At 52.1% G+C, this 25,774-nt stretch overlaps 1 protein-coding gene and 2 non-coding genes across 3 annotated transcripts in view; 1 reads left to right on the top strand and 2 right to left on the bottom strand.

Moving 5' to 3' along the window:
• The window catches only part of LOC120381700 (zinc finger protein 850-like), a gene marked incomplete at both ends in the record, with an annotated part of 483,140 nt that overhangs the window by 450,984 nt on the left and 6,382 nt on the right, over positions 1 to 25,774 (bottom strand). The window lies entirely within an intron of this gene.
• Positions 20,910 to 20,982, top strand: TRNAV-AAC. Its single transcript has one exon. It is a non-coding gene; the product is annotated as a tRNA-Val (tRNA).
• TRNAG-UCC lies at positions 22,357 to 22,428 on the bottom strand. Its single transcript has one exon. It is a non-coding gene; the product is annotated as a tRNA-Gly (tRNA).

Here is a 25,774-nt window from a genome sequence, read left to right as displayed (position 1 = left end):
GGGCAGGTCCCACTGTGGAAATCTTCTCCCCGGGCACTTTACAGGCAGAAGATATTTCTCTGCATTGAGAATCAAATTCCCCCCAGTGCTGAGAGACCCAGAAGGCCCCTGGCCCCACTAAACCCATTAACCTGCAGTGACAGGGGCCTTGGGCCTGGCTCGGGACCTCAGCATGGTGGGGGAGGGGATTTCACCCTCCAAGTGCAAATGCAGAGAGACATTTCCAGGAGAGAAGGTCTTGGGGCTGCAGCATCCAGGACTCCCAGGGCCCATCCCTGGCGCTGCTGCCAGACTCACTGGGTGACCTTGGGCAGGGCTCTGCCCCTCCCTCTGCCTCACTTTCCCCATTTGTCCCATAGGGATAATGCCCCTGACCCCACTCTGTAAAGTGCTTTGGGGTCTAGGGCTCAGAAGCGCCTAGAGAAACGCTGCGTATGATCATTGCAATGACAGCCTGACCTGCAGGGGTTGGCTCAGCGGCTGCTGCCCCTTCTCTCCTCCCCTCTCGCTGAGCAGGGAAATCTGCCAGGACAGGCTGCAGACGCCCTCATCCCTTCTCTGGACAATGGCTCTCTCTAGCTCCTCCAGCCGGGACAGCAGCCGCTGCTCCTGCTCCTCCAGAAACCCTCGCAGCTCCTGCCACTCCCAGACGATCTTCTGCCTCTCGGCTGCCGTCTGTTTCTGCATCAGGGAGAGGGTGGCTCAGTAACAGGGGAACAGAGAACAAAAGACTGGCCAGACTGGGTCAGACCAAAGGCCAATCTAGCCCGGTATCCTGTCTTCTGACAGTGGCCAATGCCAGGTGCCCCAGAGGGAATGGACAGAACAGGTCATCAAGTGATTCATCCCCTGTCGCCCATTCCCAGCTTCTGGCAAACAGAGGCTAGGGACACCATCCCGCTCATCCTGGCTAATAGCCCCTAAGGGACCTGTCCTCCATGCACTTCTCTAGTTCTTTTTAGAACCCTGTTAGTGTCTTAGTTTTCACAGCATCCCCTGGCAAGGGGTTCCCCAGGTTGACTGTGTGTTGGGTGAAGAAATACTTCCTTTTGTTTGTTTTAAACCTGCTGCCTATTCATTTCACTGGATGACCCCTAGTTCTTGTGTTATGAGGAGGAAATAACACTTCCTTATTTACTTTCGCCACACAAGTCATGATTTTATAGACCTCTACCATATCCCCCCTTAGTCGTCTCTTCTCCAAGATGAAGAGTCTCAGGCTTTGTCTACACTGGCACTTCTCTCCTGCCAACAAAGAGCAGCTACACTGCGCGCCTGGCAGCAGAACGGCTGTAGCGGCACAGTCGTGTGGTGTAGGAACTTTACACTTCTTAAGCACTAAGGGGGTAGGAAGACCGCCCCCGAATTTAGAGCGGCTGAAGTGGTTCCCACCCCCCCACACTCGGTCAGGAGACACACTGATTAAGCGCCGACCAGATGTTTACCTTTGGAACACGCTATGCACAAAGCACCAATTACCAGAAAGGGCAAGTAGTTGGACTGAGGTTGCACATGCGCATAATAGGATGATTTATGTAACCATTTACAATAAAAGGACGTGGAAAACTCCCGTGGGGGCGCTCCACTGGAACACACTGACGGACTTGGCTTCATTTATTGCTACAGTGTGGCTAAAAGCTGCAGCGTGCAGCTATAGCCTCAGTCTTATTAATCTCGCCTCATATGGAAGCTGTTCCATATCCTTCATCATCTTTGCTGACCTTCTCTGAACCTTTTCCAATTCCAATATATCTTTTTTGAGATGGGGCGACCAGATCTGCACACAGTATTCAAGATGTGGACATACCATGGATTTATATAGAGGCAATAGGATATTTTGTTTTATTGTCTATCCCTTTCCCAATGATTCCCAATATTCTGTTTGCTTTTTTGGCTGCTGCTGCAGATTCAGTGGATGTTTCCAGAGAACTATCCACAGTGACTCCAAAATCTCTTTCTTGAGTGGTAACAGCTAATTTAGACCTCATCAGTTTATGTGCATTTGATATTATCTCTTCCAATGTGCACTATTTTGCATTTATCAACATTGAAATGTATCTGCTCCATAACAGGGGAAAATCATAAATGCACCTGGGGGCGGATGGCAGAGTTATTTACCAGAACACAAGATCTCTGGTGGTGGGGGATGGGAAGTTCATTTATCCCGGGAAGGGAGGAGGGATCAGAACCGGGGTGAGCTGTACATCACCTACAGGAGGGACACTTCTCCCCAAAACCTCATCAACGTGCACTGAGCCAAATCCTCCATCTCTGCAGCCCACATTTCATCTCCTTCCTCCCCATCCCCCCAGGAGCTAGAAAGGATCCCTGGTCACTGTGACATCCAGACAGCCCGTGGGCAGGGGCTCCGGGCTAACACAGACTGACCCTCTCCTGCCCAGCAGCCTCCTGCGTCCTAAGGGCATCACGTTACCCCCGTGTCTGACCCTGCAGGCTCCCTGGGCTCCAGTGGGGATGGGTCCCTGGCTGAGGCTGGCAGGGTGGGCCCTGCATTCACCAGGTCATTCTTATGCCAGGCAAACCTAAGTGGCGGGGGGCTCTGGGCACCTACCAGCAGCTCCTCGCTCTGCCGCTCCTCCTCGGCTTTGGCTGCTTCTCTCTCTTTTCCCAGAGGGGCCAGATGCTTTTGTGGGGCCTCCTGGAAGAAGCAGGGGAAGGAGGGTTAGAAACTGCTGCAAACCTCCCAGCTGCCAGATTTCAGGGCCCGTCCTGCCCTGCAGACGCCTGTGCAGGGTCCCTGGGACTCAGACCGAGAGGAGATGGTGAAACAGGGAGCAGCTTTTCCAGAGGAAAAGCAGGGCTCCAGGCTGCAGGGACGGGGTGCAGCCCAACCCCCAGCTCCCCAGGGCCTCACCCACATCCCAAGCAGCCAACTTCAGACAGCCCCCCACTTTCCCCAGCGCCAGCCCCCAAAGCTGCCGCAGGGCCAGATCTGAACATGGAGTCCCCCAAACATCCCCCAGCACACCCCAAACTCTCAGCTTCCAGCAGCCCCCAGCCGCTGCCCCCCGGCCCTGACCCCCCGCAGCACACCCCAAACTCCCAGCTCCCAGCAGCCCCCATCCCCAGCCACTCCCCCCCAGCCCTAACCCCCCCAGCACACCCCAAACTCCCAGCTCCCCCACAGCCCCCATCCCCAGCTGCTTCCCCCTGGGCCCTGACCCCCCCCCAGCACACCCCAGACTCCCAGCTCCTCCACAGCCCCCATCCCCAGCGGCTCCCCTGGGCCCTGACCCCAGCGGACCCCAAACTCCCAGCTCCCCACAGCCCCAACCCCAGCCGCTCCCCAGCCCACCCCAAACTCCCAGCTCCCCCAACCCCAGTTGCTCCCCTCCAGCCCTGACCCCAGCGCATTCCCAGCTCCCCCACAGACCCATCCCCAGCTGCTCCCCCACCGCGCACTCCCAGCTCCCCCAGCCCGGCTCTGACACCCCGGGCCCAGCCTGGGCTCCGAGCTCTGCAGCCGAGCCGCGCTCCGGCCCCTCCTGCAGCTCCCGGCCCAGCCGCTCCCGGGCTCCGTCGCCCGGCCCCGCCCCGGGCAGCCCGCTCCGGCCGCGGGAGCTCGGGGACCCCGGGCAGGGGGCGAACCAGGCAGCCGGGCCCGCCCCGGCAGGAGCGTGTCCGCCCCACGCGTGTCCCCGGCCCCACCGCGCTGCCCCGCGGGCTGCAGGGCTGGAGCAGCCCCCGCGCTGCGCTCCCGGCCCCGGCCATGGCCCCGCTGCCGCACAAAGGGCGGGGGCCGGGGGCAGGAAGGGCGGCTCCTCCCCGGGCCTGGCCCCGCCCCCGGGCCCCACGCAGGGGGGTGGGACACGCGGGGACCCGCCTCAGCCTGGAGGGGGCAGGAGGGGGCCGGGGCGCCCCAGGGGAAAAGCGGGGGCGGGGCTGGTGCTGCTGAACCATCAGACTCCGGAGCCCCCGGCTGAGAATGCAGCGAGCACGTGTCCGTTCAGCGCTGGAGATGGGACCGAGCACGTGTCAATCACCTGCCTCTAAAGCATCTAAATCCCCTGCCTGGGCACAGCTCGCCAGGGCACAGCTTGGGAGCTGCACTGGGAATCCATCCTGCAGGAAATCCCTTCCCCCCTTCTGCTAGTTTGTGTTTTGTTACAGCCCTGGAGATAATCCCGCTGCCTGCACGTGTTCCGCAGAGAACAGAGGAGCAAATTCTCTCCCTGTTTCCCCTTCCACAGCCATTAAAGGACGGAATAAACCCCCAGCAGCGCCCTGCCCCACAGAGTCCCTCCCTGTAAGGAGAGAGATGTGCCTTGACTGGGGCTCCAGCTCAGCGTCACCAGGTTTATATAACTTCTGGTGATGCCCAGAACTGGTCCAAGTCTTGTCCGTCCTTCCTCACCCCGCCCCCAAAGCTGTGGGAGGGAGTTTGGGTACATGAGGTGCAGGCTCTGGGCTGGGCAGGGAGTTGGGGTGCAGGGGAGGCGGGGGGTGGACCCTGGGAGGGAGTTTGGATGTGGGCTCTGGGCTGGGGCAGGGAGTTGCGGGGCAGGGGGGCAGTGCTGGGCTCTGGGAGGGAGTTTGAGTGTGGGCGGGGTGTGGGATCTGGGCTGTGGCAGAGGGTTAGGGTGTGGCACCTATCTTGGGCAGCTCCCGAAAGTGACCCACACCCCCCATCTGGCAGCAACTCCTACATGGAGGAGGCCCGGGGGCCGTGGGTCTCCTGGCACCACTGCCCGCTGGCACCACCCCTGCAGCTCCCATTGCCGCAGTTCCAATGGCAGAGTTGGCACTTGGGGTGCGGGCAGCGTGCGAGAGAGACACCCCACGGGGGCTGCAGGGATGTGCCAGATGCTTCTGGGAGTGGTGCGCCGTGCGGAGCCAGGGTGGGCAGGAATCCACTTTAGTCCTGCTGTGCTGCCGGTAGTGGTGGCAGGAGCCCCCAGGCCCTTTCAAATCGCCCGGGGTCAGCTGCTCAGGCTTTCTGACTTTCTGATGGGGAAGCAAAGGGAAGGCACATGTGTCCCTCATGAGCAGTTCTGGGGAGTCTTTTTGGGGCTCCTGAAGCAGGCAGCAGAGAGGTGCAGCCCCACCACCAAGTCTGTTTCACTGGAGGAGAGTGGGGGCTGCAGGGTGATCTCCCACCTCCGTGCATCCAGCAGCCTGTGCTCCCCCCTGCAGTGCTGGAGCCTCCACATTTACTTATTGACAAATAAAATTTGCAGAATTTTAAAATATTATGCACAGAATTTTTTTGGTGCAGAATCTCCTCAGGAGTGAGACTGACTCAGGGAACCTCCTTGGATTGTCACTGCTTGGTTAACCACTCAGCCACCACACCAATGCACAGAGAGTGCCAAGCCCCACTGCTATGTGGGGCTGGGGGCTGAGGCTGGTCGGGTCATACACATTCAGACTGTGCGCTCCCCCCGCTACAAACCGCTGCTGATTTCCCAGTTAGGACATTAGCTGTTACCGATAAGGTTTGTCTGTGTTGTTGTTTTTTTTATCTCATTGTTAGGTGTAAGAAGTATAAACTGTTCAATAGGTTCAATGAGTTGGTTAATAAGATGTTTATGAGGTAAATCACTGGCTTTAAAATAAGATCCAATCTGGAGCATATGAACTATTGACCCCTGGACTCCAGCTCTGAGAGGGGACTTGTTTACCATCAGGACACAGGCTCAAACCAGTCTAAACCGGTTTTTCCCGCCAAAACCAGCCCTCAGTGTTCCGTCTCCTCAGCACTTTTCCCGCCACAGAAGTGATATAAGGACGTGCTCAGCGCCTGCGTGAGCCGCCCCAGCGACGGCCCCTCCACGGTCGGGTCTTCCCAGTGCTCCCGAGCCGGAGAGTGACGAGCCCCCTCGGTGCCGCCGTGAGACTGAGGCACAGGAGGCCTGTCACCCCCATTCCTGCCGTCCTGCATCCCTGGTGTCCAGCCTCCCACGGAGCCCCCGGGGAGTGAGAGACCCCGGGGGGGGGGCACTGGGGCTGGGCAGGAAAGTGACTCTGCCCTGGGGAACCTGGGAGAAGCCTCAGAGCTGCCTCAGCCCCAGTGGGATTTGGGGGGCAGAGACTGGGGCCTGGCAGGGGGGATCCCCGGTGGTGGGGGGGAGATGGGGGGTGTCAGGCAGGGAGGGGAGAAGCTGGAGTTGTAGGGGAAGGTCAGTGGGACGCGGGGGTTGAACTGTCTCTGGGCAGCCAGGAAATTCCCGGGGGGGAAGTGGCGGGCGGGGGAAGGGGGGAGGGGGGTTAATTGGATCCTGTCCCTGTTTGTGCCACTTGCCTCTCGCCCCCGATACAAATTCTCTCTAGTTCTGCCCCTTTTCTCTCTCAGTGTCTCACACGGGCTATAAAATCTGGGGCGATTTCCCCCCATCCCCTCCAGTGATCAGCTCTCCCATCCCCCCCCGATTTCCCCCGTTCTCCCCATGAGTCTCAAACGTCAGTTTAAAATCTTCTCTAGTGAGGGGCATTTTCCCACCCGTTTTATCTGCAGCGATTTGTCCTTGTGTAGGTGGGAAATTGTTGCCCTGAGTCATTCCCCAGCACATGGCTGCCCCTGGAGTGGGGGTGGGATGGCTCAGTGGTTGGAGCACTGGCCTGCTAAACCCAGGGCTGGGAGCTGACTCCTTGCGGGGGCCATTTGGGGATTTAGTTGGGGATTGGCCCTGCTTTGAGCAGGGGGTTGGGCTAGACACCTCCTGAGGTCCCTTCCAGCCCTGATATTCTAGGAGGTGCCGGGTCTCTGCCAGGGCAGGGCAGGGGGCAGGGGGAGCTGGAGCCGGGTCGCTTGGATGGGCTCTGGCTGGGAAGGTGCAATTCCTCCTCCCGGCCGCCGGGGGGCGGCGCTGCGGGAGCCACGTGAGCTGCCTCCTGGCCCTGCTGCTGCTGCTGCTCTTTGGAGCTCTGGCCCTGGGGCTCCTGCTGCTGCCTGGTGGGTGCCCGGCTGCCTCCTGCTGCTCCCAGCCCCCCCCCCGTGTGAGTGTCTGCGCCCCTCCCCCGCCCAGAGCCCCCTGCCTGCAGCCCCCTGCCGCAGCCAGCCCCTGTCACCCTCCCCCAGCCCCGTCTGCACCCCCTGCCCTGCCCCCCATTGCACCCCCCCGCCGCAGCCACCCCCCATTGCACCCCCTGCCCCTGTCTGCACCCCCTGCCCTGCCACCCCAGGGGCGGAGGGGGTCCTAGGCAGGCAGTGAGGGACTGAGTTCCCAGTGGGGGTCTCTTTTGGGGGGTCTCTGGCTGTTGGGGTCTCTTGGTGGGGGGAACCCTTTGGGATTCCCAACCCGGCAGTGATGATCTGGTGGGTGTTCTCTGGCTGGTGGGGCTCTGAGGGGTATCTGAGCTCCCTAGCCAGGGACTCTGGGGGCTGGGTCCCAGGGAATATCTGGGTGGGGGCTGGCTGGGGCTCTGGGGGCTGCTCCTGACCTCGCTTCTTCTCCCTGATTAGCTTATGCCAGAATCCTGGCTCCAAGCACTGCCCGACATTCCCCGGCCAGGCCCAGTCACTGTGATAACTTTCTAGCCACTTATCAAACACTGAGAGGTGAAATCATAGATTTTTGCTCTTCTCCCCTCTTGAAAACTGCAGGAACTTCCAGTTCCATTGTCCTAGATTGTCCAGTCCATTGCCCAGTCCTTGTCCTGGATCTGGGGGGTGAGGGAGGTGGGAAGGGGGTCAGCACTGCCACACAATGGTCTCTTCCACAGCGTTCTGGACTCATTCTTTCTGAACTCTGGTTTCATTGAGACCAATGTTAATCCAGAGTCACTGTATGGAAAGACAAGGAGTGACTCCAGATGGACAAGGAGTGACTCTGAATGACATTAGCAATTCTCCCTGTGAGTAGGGGCTCTCATTAGCTGCTCTCCCCAGAGAGCTAAAGGAGGGAAGCTGCTCAAACGCTCTGTCCCTCTCTGCTCAGGATATTGGGGTTCAGCTTCCTGGGTCAGATGCTGCAGCCTCCACTGTGACCTGGGAGACCAGGCTTAGCAGCTGCTGCTCCCCCAGAGGGGTTCTGTGCTGGGAAGTGACCTTAATTAAAGGTGCTTCTCTGCCCGGCCCAGGGGATGACTTTCTCCAGCTGGCCCTAGCCCCCTAGGGCAGCCCTGGGCCCTGTTAATATTAAATTCTGAGCCAGAGTCTCCAGGTAACTGAAAGACCTCAGGGAAAGTCCTGGGGTCTGGCAAGAAAGTGACTCTGCACAAACAGCCCCTCCTCATTTCTCCTCCCAGTAGCAATTGCCAGGAGAAAATCCAGCCATGGGAGAGCAAAGCCCCCAGGAATGGGACTTTCCCAGCCAGAGGGGCAGGGAGAGAGGACAGGGGAAGGAGAGACTGAAAGGGGCAGTGGTAGAAATGAGCGGGGAGAGATTTCTAGCTCTCTAGTCCACCCAGACACATGTATTGCTGCATCCCTGGGCAGAACCACTTTCCAGTGAACAAAACAAGGATCAAACAGAGGGAAAGCCAGTTCCTGACTCCATATTCCCCCTGCTGGGGTGTGGCTGCTGTGGGGTCAGTGTCCGAGGGAATCCCCCACAGTGACTCCTTTGGTTCTGCTCTTTTCTAGCCTTGTGTTCAGAGACTTTGTTATGGGGTGAGGGAAGGGAGAAGGGAAATTAAAAATGTCTCTGTGGGCTTAGCCTGGCAGGAGGGGCCAGATCTACATTGTAATAAACAGATTGAGCATTTCCCAGCATGGCAGAATCTAGGGTGTCTGTCTGCAGGGAAGGGGCCTGGGGGAATTCTGATGTGAAATTAACTAAAATCGGTTCTGAAACGCCCACAACTGCCCTTCTCCCCCAGACAGGCTGCAGAATGACGTCCATGTTTTGCTCCAGCTCATCCCAGCCTGGCATGGGACAGGGAAGAGAAATGGCTGCAGTGGAGCCAACTCAGGTAGAGATTATCGGGGGGTTGCTGGTGGGTTCCTGCTGGAGGAGAGGGAGAGCAAATACACCGGAGATGGGAAGGTTTGCACAGTCTGGTCTGGAGGTTGGAGCGGGGCAGGAAATTCACAGCGTGGGGAAAGGAGGAGGCCAGGGTGTGGCAAACCCGCTGGGAGTTATTTAATAAGTGCCCTAGATTCTAGGAACAGACCCAGGAGGTTGGGAGGTGGAAATGCCCTAATTTGTGAAGAAAGAAAATAGCCCACCTACATGGAACTATCAAACTGATCAGACTCCCAGTGCTGGAGCCTGAGCTCACTAACCAGCGGCTGCTGTGAGATAAGAAGGGGGAACCCATGAGTCAGGCTTATTGGAGCTGCCTCTCCCTTCATATCCTGCTCCTCACAATGGGGAGGGTGTTGGGCTTCCTACCAGGGAGCTCTCCCTGAACCCTGCTAGGGGCTCCATCTCCTGTATCAGTCGGTGGCTAGTAGGTGTGTGATGGATCTGCTGGGAGAGACAAGGGGCTCTCTCTTCGTCCCCTCACCCTGGTATTTGCTGGATACGCTGAGCGGGGTCGGGGTGGGACTCTGTTGACTGTGATCCACCCAGAGCTTCCATTTGATTGGCTCCTCTCTGCCACAAATAGTGGGGCTGTGAGTGGGGAAAGAGATCCTGAGTGTTGGGTTCTTGCTCTTTCAGGGGCCGGTGACCTTCGAGGAGGTGGCTGTGCATTTCACCAGGGGAGAGTGGGCTCTGCTGGACCCCGCTCAGAGAGCCCTCTACTGCGATGTCATGCAGGAGAACTATGAGACTGTGACCTCGCTGGGTAAGGGTTCCTGTCCCCTCGGATCTTGGAAGGGGAAATGAAGAGAAAAGGTTCATGCCAGCCCCATGATGCCACCTCTACTCTGTCCTGTTTCAGCATCACCCCAATATGCCAGTGACACACACACACTGCCACAGACCCTCCCCTGCTGCAGAACACTTTGGGAACAGAGCACAGGAGCCGTATCGCACAGTGTCAAATAGCTCCTGTTTGCTCAAGTGAAACTGGGGGTTAGGTCTGGCATAACTGTTCCATACCCCTAATCATTTGTGTTGCCCTTTTCTGAACCTTTTCCAATTCCAATATATCTTTTTTTGAGATGGGGCGACAACATCTGCATGCAGTATTCAAGATGTGGGTCTATCATGGATTTATTTGCTGTTTTTACAAATATGATATATGATATATTCTGTCGTATCTATCCTTTTCTTAACTATTTCCAACATTGCTCGCATCATATTTTGCAATATATTCCAAATAAGGTAATTAACGTGCAACATATGTGTCGTTGTTTGGGGTTTTAAGCTTTAAAAGGCTTGTGTGATTTTTAGCTCAGGGGGACAGTATTCCAAGAGCTGTCGCCCCCTGCGCACTTTTAACTAAGAAAAGAGCCTCAGGCTGAGCTTATTCAAAATCAATCGTGTGGTTGTTATCCACAACAGCTTCAAGAGGTCCCTGTGATGGACTGTAAATGTCTTCTTCACACCTTCCCCCTGCAGGAGAATGGCTGTTTGCCTTGCTGTCTCTGAGGAACTGCTCTGTGGGTGTTCCCCAGAATTGTAACATTTTCAGTAATATCATACTGTAAAATCTCATAACTTTACATACAGTGTTACTACACATTTTAACTGGAGGATAATATTCAGCAGGTTATGCATTTTCAAATGATACCTCACAAGCCATACTGTGTACAAAATTGATCATAATTTTCTATAAGCGTGAACACAGGGGTATAGACTGACACAGTGTCTGTGTGTGTGTGTTCCCAGCAGATATGTGGGTATTTCAATCCCTCATAAGCACAGTGTTCGGCATCTTCAAGGACCTGGGGAACTGGTCCTGGGAATTCACTGGTTTACCAAGTGTGACACTGTATGGAATTGTGAGACACTTTGGTATTAATAATAAAATAATAATATAATCTGATAAAATTGCAATGAATCATGCTAGATATGCCATGCCAGGTGTCAGTGAAAATGTTATGATTTGCCAAGTATGATAATTTTGTTTCTACGTTTGTCTCACCTTTGCATTGTGAGTTATAGGTGTGTAGAGTATATCTGTATTTCGATACTTGTGCAGTGTTTCTGGGTGACACCCCCAGACATATTGGCATCAACACTGCCTAGCCTGTTTGATGGCCCATTCAGGGTCATCAGCTGTACAATAAGCCCATGGAAAGGACCAAGGCTCACCTATTGAGTCAGCAAGACATGCCGGGGTATGCCTGTGTAATGAGAACTCCAAGGCTTTTCCATGCCATGTGCTGTGAAGCTTGTGTTTGGGACACAGGAAGTACAGGCCACATGGCAAAAGGAATGTAAAGGGCAGCTGCATCATCTCCATTTTGTCTTCAATCCCCCTTCCTACCTCTGGAGCAACTTCTCTACAAACTGAACCCTGGAACAAAGGACTGAATGACCCATCCAAGCTATGGATGTGTTCCAGACGGACTTTCAAGCCAGCAACTCACCAATACTGCTAAGAACCTGATATATTCGTTTTGGAATGTATCTGACTGCGTTCCCATTTAACTTCTTTCTGTCTTTCTTTCCTTTAAACCTTTAGTTTAGATGTTAAAGGATTGTCTGGAAGGATGGAATTTTGGGTAATATCCAAACCTATACTGACCTGGTGATGTGGCTGACGCTTTGGGGTCAGAGGAACACTTTGTTTATGTGAGCAGAGTTTTTAAATAACCTCTCACTGTACTGGACCTCGCTGCTCATTAGGAGCCAGAGAACTGGGATGGAATAAAGGGGGCCGTGTGATTTCTTTTTTCAGCTTCTCAATAACCCATGTTGGGGATGAGAAGCACAGTTGGTGACTGGTTGGTGAGTTTAACTTCTGTGTTAACCAGCAGTTTTGGGAGCATCTGGTCTCCCTTTTTCAGCCTGCCCTGATCTTGGCATTTTCAGTGAGAACTGCCCCTGCCGCACCAGGTCACACTAAGGACTGAAGTTAAATGAATAGAATGTTTTTTTATGACCAAGTCTTATGAAATCAACTGAACTCCTTTGTTTTCTTTCATCTGAGCAGGGTTTCTAGTTTTCCAACTTGATGTGATCTCCCAGCTGGAACAAGGGGAAGAGCCATGGGTCCCAGACCTCCAGTGGTCAGAGGAAAGAGAGATCCTGAGATCTTCCTGCACAGGTGAGGAAACATTAAACCACCTCAGAATCTGTAAGTGCCTGAAGGAAACATCTGGGATGCCCTACAAAGCTCTTGGGGAGGTCTCTCAGTTCATTATTATCCCTAGCAGGGGTTGTATCCTCAGGGTAAATATAGCTCATGGCTTCCTATAGATCCTAGCAGACACCAGGCAGTAGCTTCCTCCCTTCCCCCTGCGTATTTGGATGGGTGGTGAAGGCTGAATTCATCCCCCTCCTCTCTCCTATTTTGGGGAAGAGTTTGGGGGAGTTCAGCTCCTGATTTTTATTTGACCTGTCTTCAGCACTTGTTTTTGTTTGGTCTTCCCCTTTCCATCCCTGTTTGAGGTTTCTGTCTCTGTCACAGCAGGTGATGCAATGGCATGTGAGAAAGAGGAGCAGAATTCTCAGCCTGAAAATGTTGAGGCAGTGGGTAAAAACAGAGCATTATCTCAAAGATCGAAAAGGAATGTGTCCAGGAGTCATGAGCAGGGAAAATCCTGGGAGATTCAGCACAGACCAAAAACAGATCAAGGAAACCAGCCAGGGAAGAAAGTGGATAAGTTTATTTCCTGTTGGGGAACTCGGAAGGTCCTCATGGAAACCACAACACAGCAGGATATCCTCAGGCGAAAGAGAAAAAATACATGCAGGGAGTGTGAAAAAACCTTCTCTCACAGCTCAGCCCTTTCTGTACATCAGAGAATCCACACAGGGGACAGGCCCTATGAATGCAGTGAGTGCGGGAAATGCTTCACTAGCAGCTCAAACCTTAGATTTAATTTACCCTGGTTCCTCAACTGTTGCTCCAGCTCTAGTACCCATCAATCCAAAGACTGAGAGAAATGGAGAGTTCCAACCATTGTCCTTTTAGTATCTTATTGTTCCTCTCTCTGTTTTTTGTGCTGGCCTTTCTATTCTATCATTTTCTGCCTTTGTTTAGTGGTAACAGTTGGTTTCCATCACTCACGTTTGTTTGTTTAAATCTCTATCCATTGTTAAATAAATGTTTTACTTGTTCGATAACTGTACTCAGGTGCTGTGTGAGATACAGTAGCAATGGTCCACAGTAAAACTAGTAACCTGGGATACTTGGGGAAGAGAGGATCTGGGATTTCACCGAGTATCTGGTGATCCGGCTGGACCCCAGAGGGGACACATTGAAGGAACTCAAGGGTTAAGGTGGCTGCTGTAGCTCAGAGGAGGGTGCTTGAGTTCCAGCAGGCTGGTGAGTTTGGTCACTAACATCCAGCTGCCAAATGCAAAACTCCCTCTTCCTTGTGGCAGGTGCCAACAAGGAGACTCACAGCCCTCAGCACCCTGAGAGGGTCACAATGTGTCTCTATGTTGATCCACCTGTCAAATTCACACAGGGAAAGCTCCCGATAGCACAAAACTCTGCCCTATGAAATCATGGAACATGTGCTCTTTGCTCTGTGAAAGCATGTAAAGAATCCAAGCGCTGGAGGACAGGGTTTGGGTCCAGAGTGACCTAGACAAATTGGAGGATTGGGCCAAAAGAAATCTGAGGAGGTTCAACAAGGAGAAGTGCAGAGTCCTGCACTTAGGAGGGAAGAATCCCAGGCACTGCCACAGACTGGGGACTGACGGAGTGAGGGGGGTTTGATAGCAGCCTTCAACTACCTGAAAGAGCAGCAGTGTGGGCTTTCTCCTGGCCACTTTTGCTGGGCTGGGCAGGCAGCCTGGAGGCCTTTCTAGAAGAGAACTGGGAACGGAGTTAGAAAATCCAATGTGAAAACCAGAACCTCAGGTTTAGACTCATTTATTTATAATATTAAATCTTCAATTCTAGTGTCACAGTCAATACAATTGCTTCAGCCTGATAGTTGCCCAAAGGGAAACTTAACGTCTCTCCAAGGGGAGTGGAGAGAAAACACTTTTCAGAGTCCAAGAGAGACAAGGCGGGTGAGGGTAAGAGCTTGCAGAGGACCAACCTCTGTTGGTGAAAGAGACAAGCTGTGGAGCTAACCCAGCATCCTTCTTCAGTTCTGTGTAGCCTGGAAGGTCGTCTCCTCCATAACCAGCAGTTAGAACATAAGAACAGCCACACTGAGTCAGACCAGTTCATCTAGCCCACTCTCCCGAAAGTGGCCAATGCCCGGCGCCCCAGAGGACCCCTGGGACCAACATGGATACAACACCACCACAAACAAGGGTAAAAGTCAATGCACATGGGAGAAGCATCTTATGTTTCATTTCATTCCTCCTGGCGCTCACGTCCGGGAACCCAAATACTCTCTCAGTCCTCAAAGAGAGACCTGGAGAAGGAGACTTGCTGAAGCAAAACCACAGGGGTCTCTGAGGTTTCCCTGGCCCCTGGCCCCTCGCCCCTGTCCTGCCTGGCTGATGTCAGCATCTCTCTGTGAGGTCACCACCTCCCCACCACCTTGGACCAATAGGCTGAGGTCCTGCCAAAGGCCTTTCAAACCTCCAGGAGGCTCTTACCTTCTAAACAGGGACGGCTGTTTTCTAGTAAAATCACTAAAAGGGAAGGAGAAAACTCGAAAGAGGTTCCTCCTGGCGGTCACGTCCGTGAACCCGAATACTCTCTCAGTCCTCAAAGAGAGACCTGGAGAAGGAGACTTGCTGGAGCAAAGCCACAGGGGGTCTCTGAGGTTTCCCTGGCCCCTCGCCCCGTCCTGCCTGGCTGATGTCAGCATCTCTCTGTGAGGTCACCACCTCCCCACCACCTTGGACCAATAGGCTGAGGTCCTGCCAAAGGCCTTTCTGATGTCACTGCCACACCCCTCCCTTGCTGTGCCAATGTCCTGCCCCTGGCCAGGCACTTTGCAGGTTTGAGCTACTCCCTGTGGATCACCCCACTCAGGGAGCGTTCGTACTAGGCAGCAAGCCGGCTAGACAGGGAAACATCAGACACTGCTCCCAATGCTACACTCAGTTTTTCAGAAATTAGTCGACTTTATGGCCAGAAGAGACCATTAGAGCATCTAATCGGACCCCAGGCATATCACAGGCCTCCTGTATGACACAAGAGCTACTTTTGGGGTAAACACATTCCAGAAAGGCATCTAGTCTTCATGAAATGACATCAAGAGATGGAGAACCCACCACTTTCCTTGGTAGCTTGTTCCTGTGGTGAATCATCCTCGCTGGTGAATATTTGTGCCTTAGTTGTAATATGAATTTGTCTCTTTTCATCTTCCAGCCATTGGGTCTTGTTATGCCTTTCTCTGCTCGATTAAAGAGCCCTTTAATACTCAATCCTTTCTCTCCATTAAGGCACTTCAACACTTCAGTGAAGTCACCTTTCAATCTTCTTTTGATAAGCTAAACAGGTTGAGCTCTTTCAATAGCTCCCTGGAAGGCATTTTTCTTCAGCCCTCAGAACATTTGGTGGCTCTTTGCTGCCCCAGCTCCAATTTCATAACATCTTTTTCACATGAGGACACCAAAACTGAAGGCAGTATTCCAGTATCAGTCTCACTGATGCCGTGTCACCTCTTGTAATGTTATTGACATAATCTGTAACTGTATAGATCACTGCTGCGACCACGGTTCTATATTTGCAGCCAATATTGTAGAAAGGTTGTCGTGTAAGGGGTCTATGGAGAGGTTCTGATTGGCTGATTATAATGATGCTACCTCTAGATGTGTATCATTTTTGTAGTTGACGTTATGATTATAGGCTCTATGCTGCCCGTATTTCAAACTTGTGCTCTGCCTCCAGGGAACACCCCAGCCAGACAAGTTGGTGTCAGTTCTGTCTAGAACGAACGCTCCGTGAGTGAGGTGATCCACCTGGAGTAGCTCAAACCTCCAAAGTGCCTGGCCAGGGGCAGGACATTAGCCCAGAAAGGGAGGGGTGTGGCAGTGACATCACAAAGGCCTTTGGCAGGACCTCAGCCTATTGGTCAAAGGTGGTGGGGAGGTGGTGACCTCACAGAGAGATGCTGACATCAGCCAGGCAGGAGAGGTGCGAGGGGCCAGGGAAACCTCAGAGACCCCTGTGGCTTTGCTTCAGCAAGTCTCCTTTTCCAGGTCTCTCTCTGAGGACTGAGGGAGTATTCGGGTTCACAGACGTGAGCGCCACAAGGAACCTCTTTTGAGTTTTCTCCTTCCCTTTTAGTGTTTTTACTAGAAAACAGCCGTCCCTGTTTGGAAGGTAAGAGCCTCCTGGAGGTGTGAAACCTGTTCAGTCTGATCCATCTGGTGACAGGTGAATTCTAGGCATGGAAAACACGAGCTTAAGGAGGCCGAATTTTATTCTGAATTTTATTTGATCCCCACCAGTGACCTGGGCCATCCTTTGGGCTCTCTGGTGAGAACCCTCAGCCTCCCGTCCTCAGTCTCTACCCTGATTGGCTGAGCAGGGGGTTATTGACAGGGAGGAGACTCAGGTCCTTGTTGTTCTCTTTCAAGACCAAGGAAATAAGTCAGAACCAGTTCTATGTTTGACGAATTTTGCTGCTTCTCTACATTAATGGTCTCTGAGCAGTTCATGATTCTGTCTAACATTGCAGGTTTCAGAGTAGCAGCCGTGTTAGTCTGTATCCGCAAAAAGAACAGGAGTACTTGTGGCACCTTAAAGACTAACAAATTTATTTTAGCATGAGCTTTCGTGAGATGCATCCGAAGAAGTGAGCTGCAGCTCACGAAAGCTCATGCTAAAATAAATTTGTTAGTCTTCTAACATTGCAGTTCTCCTCAAATACTTGCTGGATAATTCCTGTGCACTGCTGTTGCTCTGGAGCTCATCAGAGCACTTTATTCAGGTCATTCAATGTCTGAAATTCAAGATCCGATGGTTAGTTTGAAAATCAGGGCTCTTGGGTCCTGTTCCCAACTCTGCCACTGACTGGCTGTGACCTCAAACAAGTCAATTCTCCTTTCTCAGACTTAGCTTCTCCCTCTTTCAAGGAGGGATAATAATGATCCGCTCCTACCTACCTCACGGTGGGTGAAGGATGGGGATCCATTGGAGAGTGTTACTAGGAGTAGTGCATAATATGAGGTGTCCTATCACGTTTACTCAGAGCAGATTATGACATAATAGAATAGCTGAAACAGTCTATTTTATTTGTATTTTTTTATTTTTAAATTGTTAAGAGCAGCAACGACTTAGCTCAGATTGAAGCATCTTATCTAATTTTTGAGATCTAAGTGTCTCCTCTTTGTGTGTGACGAGACAATCTAACACACTGTGACAAACAGGAGATGCTTTTGTTTTGCAACAAAATCTTTTTGCAAAGAACTTTCATCCCACTTGTTATGATTTCGAGAAACAAACTGGTTTAGTCTGAATGGGATTTTCTGACAGAAATGGTTTGAATGAAATTTCCCCACCATCTCGATTCCTGGGATCTATCCCTGCCTCTGGAGTTTTTTTGTCTGTCAGGAGTCGGAACTGGTGGCTTCTCTTTCTGGCTCTGCCACTGCCTTGCGGTGTAGGCCCTTGGGTAGGTCATTTCCCTTCTCTGGACCTCAGGCTCCTCCCCATCTGTCCAGTGGGAACAGGAACAGTTCTCGAGCTCTGGGCAGTCGTGAGCCTGAGTGAGATAAGGGGCGTTAAAGCCCTCTGTGAAGGAGAAAGGGGAGTTTCACGGTGTTTAGCCCCAAGGAATTCTAAAGTTTGCTAAAATGTCTAGTCTGCGGAAATAAGAAATGGTCGGGGCCAAGCCTTTTAACCACTGCTTTTTCTAAAGCCCATTCAGGGATGTGAGTCTCTGTCTTTTCGGTACCTGGGGTTCTTTGCCAGCAGGAGAGAAGAGGTTCCTGCCTCCATTTTTGTGGCCTTAACAAACCAGGTGTTGTGCCCCAGTTCTCGTCTGAGATCCCTGAAAAAGAACATCTTCCCATCCATGAACAAGACAGGACCTATCTTTCAAAGGGGAACAAAGAGACCCCTTGGACTTGCAGACTACCTAGCCTGACTTCCATAGCTGGAGAGATACTGGAATACATTCTTAAACACTCAGTTTGTCAGCAGCACCTACAGGATAATTTGATTCTTAGGACGAGTGAGCATGGATTTGTCAAGAACAAATCATCCCAAACCCAGCCTCTTTCCTTCTTTGGCAGGGTTCTGGGCCTAGTGGAGGTGGGTAAACAGTAAATGGGATCTATCTCGGGGTTACTAAGACTTTTGACACAGTCCCGCAGGACATTCTCACAAGCAAACGAGGGAAATGCGGTCTAGATGCAATCACTGTCATGTGGGTGCAGAGCTGGTTGAAAGCCCAGACTCCAAGGGCCCCTCTCCAGGTTTGGCTGCCCAACGGAGAGGGGGCAGCTAGTGGGTCCGGCAGGGATCAGTCCGGGGTCCGGTACTATTCAATAGTTTCATGAATGATTTGGAAAATGGAGTGGAGAGCATGCTTCTAAAATGTGCAAATGACACCAAGCACTTTGGAGCTCAGGATTGGAATTCAAAACACCCGTAACAAATTGGAGACTTGGTCTTCTTGAGCCAAACCCCATGGCTGGGCCCCTCTTTCTAGACTGGGCTGAAGTGAAACCCCAGAGCCACACACTCCTCCTCCTGGGCAGCGCGCTCTGACCTTGAATGGTCAGATGCTGCTTAGCTCTGTCAGAGCAGCTTTGGCTGGGGGATTCTCCCAGCACTTTCCAATAGTGGGAAGGTACGAAATCCCCATTTGCCTGCTGGGGACGGAGCCCTAGAGGGGGGAGCAACTTGCCCAAAGTCCCACCGGAAAAGGAAAACAACCAGCAGTGGAACCAATAGGGGTGTCAGGATCTTGGAGGCGCTGTCACCCCCACACTAGGACGGTGTTCTGCACCCCCTGCGGCTGGCTGAGTTTCTCTGTCCCTTGGCAATAAGACAGTCTAGAACCCCAACCAGGGTTATTGTATCTGCTACCCAAGATCCATAAACCTGGAAATCCTGGACGCCCCATCATCTCAGGCATTGGCACCCTGACAGCAGGATTGTCTGGCTATGTAGACGCTCCATCATCATTCCACACAAAGATGGACTACAAGCCGTCAGAAACAGTATCCCCGATAATGTCACAGCTGAACTTTGTGACTTTGTCCTCACCCATAACTATTTCACATTTGGGGACAATGTGTACCTTCAAGTCAGCGGCACTGCTATGGGTACTCACATGACCCCACAGTATGCCAACGTTTTTATGGCTGACTTAGAACAACGCTTCCTCAGCTCTCGTCCCCTAATGCCCCTACTCTACTTGTGCTACACTGATGACATCTTCATCATCTGGTCCCATGGAAAAGAAAACCCTTGAGGAATTCCACCATGATTTCAACAATTTCCTTCCCACCTACAACCTCTGCCTGGACCAATCCACACAAGAGATCCACTTCCTGGACACTACTGTGCTAATAAGCGATGGTCACATAAACACCACCCTATACCGGAAACATACTGAACGCTGTACTTACCTACATGTCTCCAGCTTTCACCCAGACCACATCACACAATCCATTGTCTACAGCCAAGCTCTAAGATACAACCGCATTTGCTCCAACCCCTCAGATAGAGACAAACACCTACAAGATCTCTATCAAGCGTTCTTACAACTACAGTACCCACCTGCTGAAGTGAAGAAGCAGATTGACAAAGCCAGAAGGGTACCCAGAAGTCACCTACTACAGGACAGGCCCAACAAAGAAAGGAACAGAACCCCACTAGCCATCACCTTCAGCCCCCAACTAAAACCTCTCCAGTGCATCATCAAGGATCTACAACCCATCCTGAAGGACAATCCCTCACTCTCACAGATCTTGGGAGACAGGCCAGTCCTTGCTTACTGACAGCCCCCCAACCTGAAGCAAATACTTACCAGCAACCACACAACAAAAACACTAACCCAGGAACCTATCCTTGCATCAAAGCCCGTTGCCAACTCTGTCCACATATCTATTCAGGGGACACCATCATAGGATCTAATCACATCAGCCATGCCATCAGGGGCTCATTCACCTGCACATCTACCAATGTGATATGTGCCATCATGTGCCAGCAATGCCTCTCTGCCATGTACATTGGCCAAACCAGAGAGTCTCTACATAAAAGAATAAATGGACACAAATCAGACATCAAGAATTATAACATTCAAACACAGCCAGAGAACACTTCAATCTCCCAGGTCACTCGATTACAGACCTAAATGTCGCAATATTACAACAAAAAACCTTCAACAACAGACTCCCACGAGAGATGCTGAATTGGAATTAATTTGCAAACTGGACACCATTAAATTAGGCTTGAATAAAGACTGGGAGTGGGTGGGTCATTACACAAAGTAAAACTATTTCCCTATGTTTATTTGTCCCCCTACTGTTACTCACACCTTCTTGTCAACTGTTGGAAATGGGCCATCCTGATTATCACTACAAGTTTTTTTCTCCTGCTGATAATAGCTCACCTTAACTGCTCACTCTCATTATAGTGTGGATGGCAACACCCATTTTTTCATGTTCTCTGTGTATATATATATCTTCCTGCTGTATTTTCCACTGTATGCATCTGATGAAGTGGATTTTAGCCCACGAAAACTTATGCTCAAATAAGTTTGTTAGTCTCTAAGGTGCCACAAGTACTCCTCATTATTTTTGCAGCTAAATTAATGGAGGTTAAGTCCATTAATGGCTATTAGGCAGCCTGGGTAAGGAATGGTATCCCTAGCCTCTGTTTGTCAGAGGATGGAGATGGATGGCAGGAGAGAGATCACTTGATCATTACCTGTTAGGTTCACTCCCTCTGGGGCACCTGGCATTGGCCATTGTTGGCAGATAGGCTATGAGGTTGGATGGATCTTTGGTCTGACCCAGTCTGGCCACTCTTCTGTTCTTATGAAGGGAGGGGCAAAGCCCTGCAACAGAGTTTCTGTAGTGTAGTGGTTATCACGTTTGCCTAACACGCAAAAGGTCCCTGGTTCAAAACCAGGCAGAAACATGATGGCTTAATTTTTCCCAGCTCCTAGTGGCCTGTCCCTGCTGTTGTAGGAGCAGCAGTGATTTCTATGCTCAATAGGTCTGTTATACTTCCCCCATTCCCATTTTTGTCTCCTCTCCCTCTCTGAATGCCTGTGAAGTGGCTTCTCCCCTCCCCCTCCCCCTCCTGCAATGCTTGTGGGATGAAGGGGCTGGTTGAACAGCTGAAAGAGCAGAAGAGCTCCTAGATAGAGAAGGTGTCTGGGACTCTAATTAGGCAGCGATCACACACCCAGAGCATGGACACTGCCCAAGATGGAGTGTGACCCACTGGATGCAGCCAAGTCATCTCCAGTCGCAGGCCATGAGGAGCAGGTCCTTAAAAGGGGAAGGGGCCCTGTGCTTAGGAGTCACTCACAAGCTTGTACCTCCAGTGACTGCCCTTCGCCTGGACCACCTGGCCAGTGGTTCACTGCGTTACATTCCATCGCGCCTCGGGAAGACTTACCTTCATCGCTCCGTCCATCGCGGCGCTGTGGGACACTTACCTTGCAGAATCCTGTGCCTGCCTCTTGGCTTCCCAGGGATGGCTACTTGCAGCCCAGGAGAAGAAGGATGGTTCTGGTGAAAGGAAGACGAGCAAAGCACTGGGAGGAAATTTGGGTGTGGGCTCTGCGCTGGGGGTGGGGGTGGGGTGCAGGAGGGGTGGTGCAGCTCCCAAAGTGACCGGTACACAAAACCCTCTGGCAGCAGCTCCTAGATGAGTGGGGCCAGGGGATCTCCATGTGCTGCTGTCTGCAGGTGCTGCCCCCAGAACTCCCATTGGCTACAGGTCCTGGCCAATGGGAGCTGCAGAGTTGGTGCTCGGGGCAGGGGTAGCACGTGGTGACACTCCCCCCACCCCAGGGGATGCTAGGCCATGCCAGCCACTTCTGGGAGCGGCACGGTGGGACGGAGGTAGAGTGGGCAGGGAGCCACCTCAGTGCTGCTGGCACATCTCTGCACACGCATTGGGGAGGGGAGCAGAGGGCCTCCATGTGCTACCTGGGGTAGGGGCAGAGCACGGAGCTGCCTCCCCTCCCGGGTCTATTACAGGAGTGGGTGGGTGGGGTCTTTTGGCCTGCAAGGTGCAGCAGGTCGGACTAGATGATCACACTGGTCCCTTCTGACCTTAAAGGTTCTGTCTAAAAGGGAGAGGGAAGTAAAGGAAATTAAAAAAAAGAATAAACCAAGCATTGTAATACCAGGATGACTCCAACTGCTCATTATATAGTCCTGCCCCTTTCTTCCTCCACTGGGTGTTTAATGACCTGCTCTGATTTGGGACACTGATTCTCTCAATAAACTGATACAACGTGACTGAAATTAAACCAATTCCCAGTGGAGAAATCATCATATCATTGGCTGGGAATCGAACCCAGGTCAACTGCTTGGAAGGCAGCTATGCTCACCACTATACCACCAATGCATCTGGGGATACTCTCTGATTTTTCACACTTGGTGATTGGTCACCTTACTTCTCAGCATGAGGCAAATGTCTCTGTGGTCTCTGCCGTTCATCGTGGGGAGTTTCCCCACTGATAACAGTTCTTGCTGGGTTGGGGATGGGAGAGAGAAGAGGCGTTTATTCTGTTTCATTCCTCTCCATTTTCTGTTCCTCCCCGTCCCTTCCAGGGTCCTCCCTTCCATTTCAGACTGTGCAGTGACACCCTCCCTGCACCCAGGACTCTCGAGCCTCTGGAGCAGCACAATCCCATGAGATCCTCAGTGACCAAGGGTCTTTTCCAACTTCCAGGAGACCCAGCTTGAATCTAAAGGAAGCTCTGTTCCTTCCTGGGGATCCTCTCTCCCTTCCTGGAGATCAAGAGCATGAAGCCTCTGCCTTGCCTCCTGGGTCTGAATTAATGTCCCATTTCCCACTATGTGCTCGAAAGAAACAAATGTTTCTAACCCAGGTGAGTGGCGTTAATTCAGCTGGAATCCTTCACCCACATTCCTTAGGAGATACAGACTCTCTGTGACACGGACTGACTGGGGTTCATCTCTGCATGTCCCCAATGGGGAAGGAAAGACACTGAGGGGGAAGTAAGAAGATGGACAGAAGGAGTCAAATGGGGCTAGACCAGAATAGGACATTTTCTGCCTGTTAAAATGTACTAGATTCTAATTGCTTAAAACAAAACAAAAACCCACCAGCTTCTGTTTGAACCATCAGCTTTTCACAAAGCAGCCAAAGCGGCGAAGCACAGACACACATAACCACCTACAGCCCAAGTTTGTCTAAGAAGCACCTATAGTGGCTCATGCAGGGGGAAATACAGCTGTGGGTGTGAGTTCAGGCCTCACCCAGAGCGTTGGTTTTCATTAGCCACGGAGCTTCCCCCACTTGCTTTGCCCAATTCACATGGAAAGTGCCATAGGAGGGTGATGAGAGTAAATTCTAAACTCTGAAATGCGGAGGTTGGCCCAGAGATTGGGATAAGGGGTTTGAAGAGGAAAAGCTCTAAGAGTATAAAACCAGACAGTCTCCAGGGGCAGGTCCGGTACAACGTCTCAACAGGGAGCCATTCGGAGGAGGGGGTTTCACTCCCTCTGTTCAATGTCCTGAGAGGTATTTGAAGATGAAGATAACGCCATGGCTAACAGGTGACTGGCATGTCCTGGGTTAAAGAAAGAGACCTGGGTTAATAGTCTGAAGATTTGCGTTACCGTCACTGTCTGACCCCCCTTTAGTGCGGAGCAGGTGTGTACGTTGCTGTGTGGAACGCACAGACTCCTGGAGAGCAGGGGCAGCTGTTTCCATGGCAGAGAGCCTGGCACTTAGGAGACTTTCTACACTTGCTGTTTTGAAGCAATTCAGTAAAATAATGGTGGAGCTACAATGTCTGGTCCAAAATTTCAGCCGCCCCTGGTGCAAAAACGCTATTTTAGGATCTACATCAGAGGCTCCTGGCACTAGGACACCTGACCAGAGAGCTCAGTAGTGGGTGTAAGAGCTGCTGACTCTGAGGGTCCCGGGCTAAATCCACTTGCAGGGGGAAGTGTTTTGATTTATTTGATGGATAATGAGCACCAGCTACCAGGGGAGAAGCCCTGAGAGTCGCTGCCACTCCAGCTGCTGCTGGGGCAGGGGGGAGCCCCAGGGGGCCAGCTGCTGCTCTGGCCACCCCAGAAGTGCTGCCAGAGGCCACCAAGCTGTGGCTGCTCCTGCTGCCCTCGGGACCACTGGTCAAGTGGTCCCCGGGCCAGCCGCACTGGCTGCTGCTTGGGTGGTCCCTGGAGCCAGTTGATTGAGTGGCCCTGGAGTCAGCCACTGTGGCCACTGCAGAAGTCACGGAGGTTGCAGGAAGTCACAGAATCCGTCACTTCCACCACCTCCGTGACAGACACGGAGACAAACCCCTCCCTGCTGTGACTGCAGTTCCTGAAAGGAAAGAGAAGAACAGAAAGTGACGAGAGAAAGAAAAAGAGAGATTCCCTGTCACCTCTCTCCCTGCTGCCTCTCCCTTGTATTCTGTAACCCCATTTCACTGGGTTCCCGGTGCTGGTGCCATGGGGGTGACACTAGAGTTCTGGGGATTTGGGGGGAGGGGAAGGGGGCTCTTCACTTCTCAGCATTTCACACAAATTTGTCTTTGGGCTGAAATTTCTCCTGTTAGGCCTCTGTCAGAGCTGTACCCCACCCTGTTTGCAGGCGGGGGGGAGAGGGGAGATGTAAATTGCAGAGCAGGCAGAGAAGTCGCCCATAAAGGGTCATATTGATCTGGTGACTGGTTCTGACCGGGGTCACATGTCCTCTGACACAGGCTCATGTGCAGAATATGGGAGCTCTGGCTTGTCCTAAATGCTGTAGACTGTGAGTTCCTGGGAAAGGGCAGGGGAGAGGGAGCAAGAGGAGAAAGGCAGAGACATTGGAGACGAGGAATTGGGGGAAGAAGAAGGAGAGAACAGAGAGACAATAAATGATTGAAGCAGAACAGGTGTCCCAACTCAATCTTGCTCATCACAGGTGTTCAGAGAGACAGGTAGTTTTCCAGTGTCAAGTCTGATCTTTGATTCTAACAATGTGCACTGAAATATCAAGGGGATCTCTACATACCTGATCTCTTCCCCTAGCCCCTTTTTTAGTATTAATTTTTATTTTGACGTGTTTGGCTTAACCGTGATCGTCTCTTTCCCCACCTGTATTGCAATTTGGGGTTTATGTTTATTTTGCCTCCCTGTTGTTCATGTCATTATAATTATAACAGCAAAGGAATCTGCAGGAGCAAAAACTGACTCAAAACTTCATTTCCCCATCATGCCGGAACATCCTACAAACAGCTCACGCAGCTGGAATCATAACACGCAAGGCCAGGGGATGGGAGATGCAGGTTTCCAAGGGTTCTGTCTTTCTCAGATGACACATTCCAGCCCCTTGTGTGCCTCCATCCTGTATGACCTGCTGGACTTCAACACATTTATTATTTCATTCTATAGATAATGTGATTGTAACACAATGTGACTGAAATTAAACCACTTCCAGATGAGGAAACAACAGAAGAGAAAAGCCATTATTGCATTGACTGGGAATCAAACCCAGATGAATTACTTAGAAGACACCTCCGCACACAACTATACCACCAATGCATCTGGCAGGAGTAGCTTTCCTGCAGGTTCTGTGCGCTGGCAAAGGGGGTGACACATGACCATGGAGTTAGTGAGCAGGGTGGATGGGCTGGAAGCTGCCTGACAGCTGGGAGCAGAGTTAGGATCCCAGAGTGACTGAAACGGGGCAATGGTGAAAACAGATCTCACTGGGAGCTGGCCGCACA

Source organism: Mauremys reevesii, linkage group 14, assembly GCF_016161935.1.
Source record: "Mauremys reevesii isolate NIE-2019 linkage group 14, ASM1616193v1, whole genome shotgun sequence".
In the NCBI taxonomy this organism is placed as follows: Eukaryota; Metazoa; Chordata; order Testudines; family Geoemydidae; genus Mauremys; species Mauremys reevesii.
This window is presented reverse-complemented; position numbering and strand designations above follow the sequence as displayed.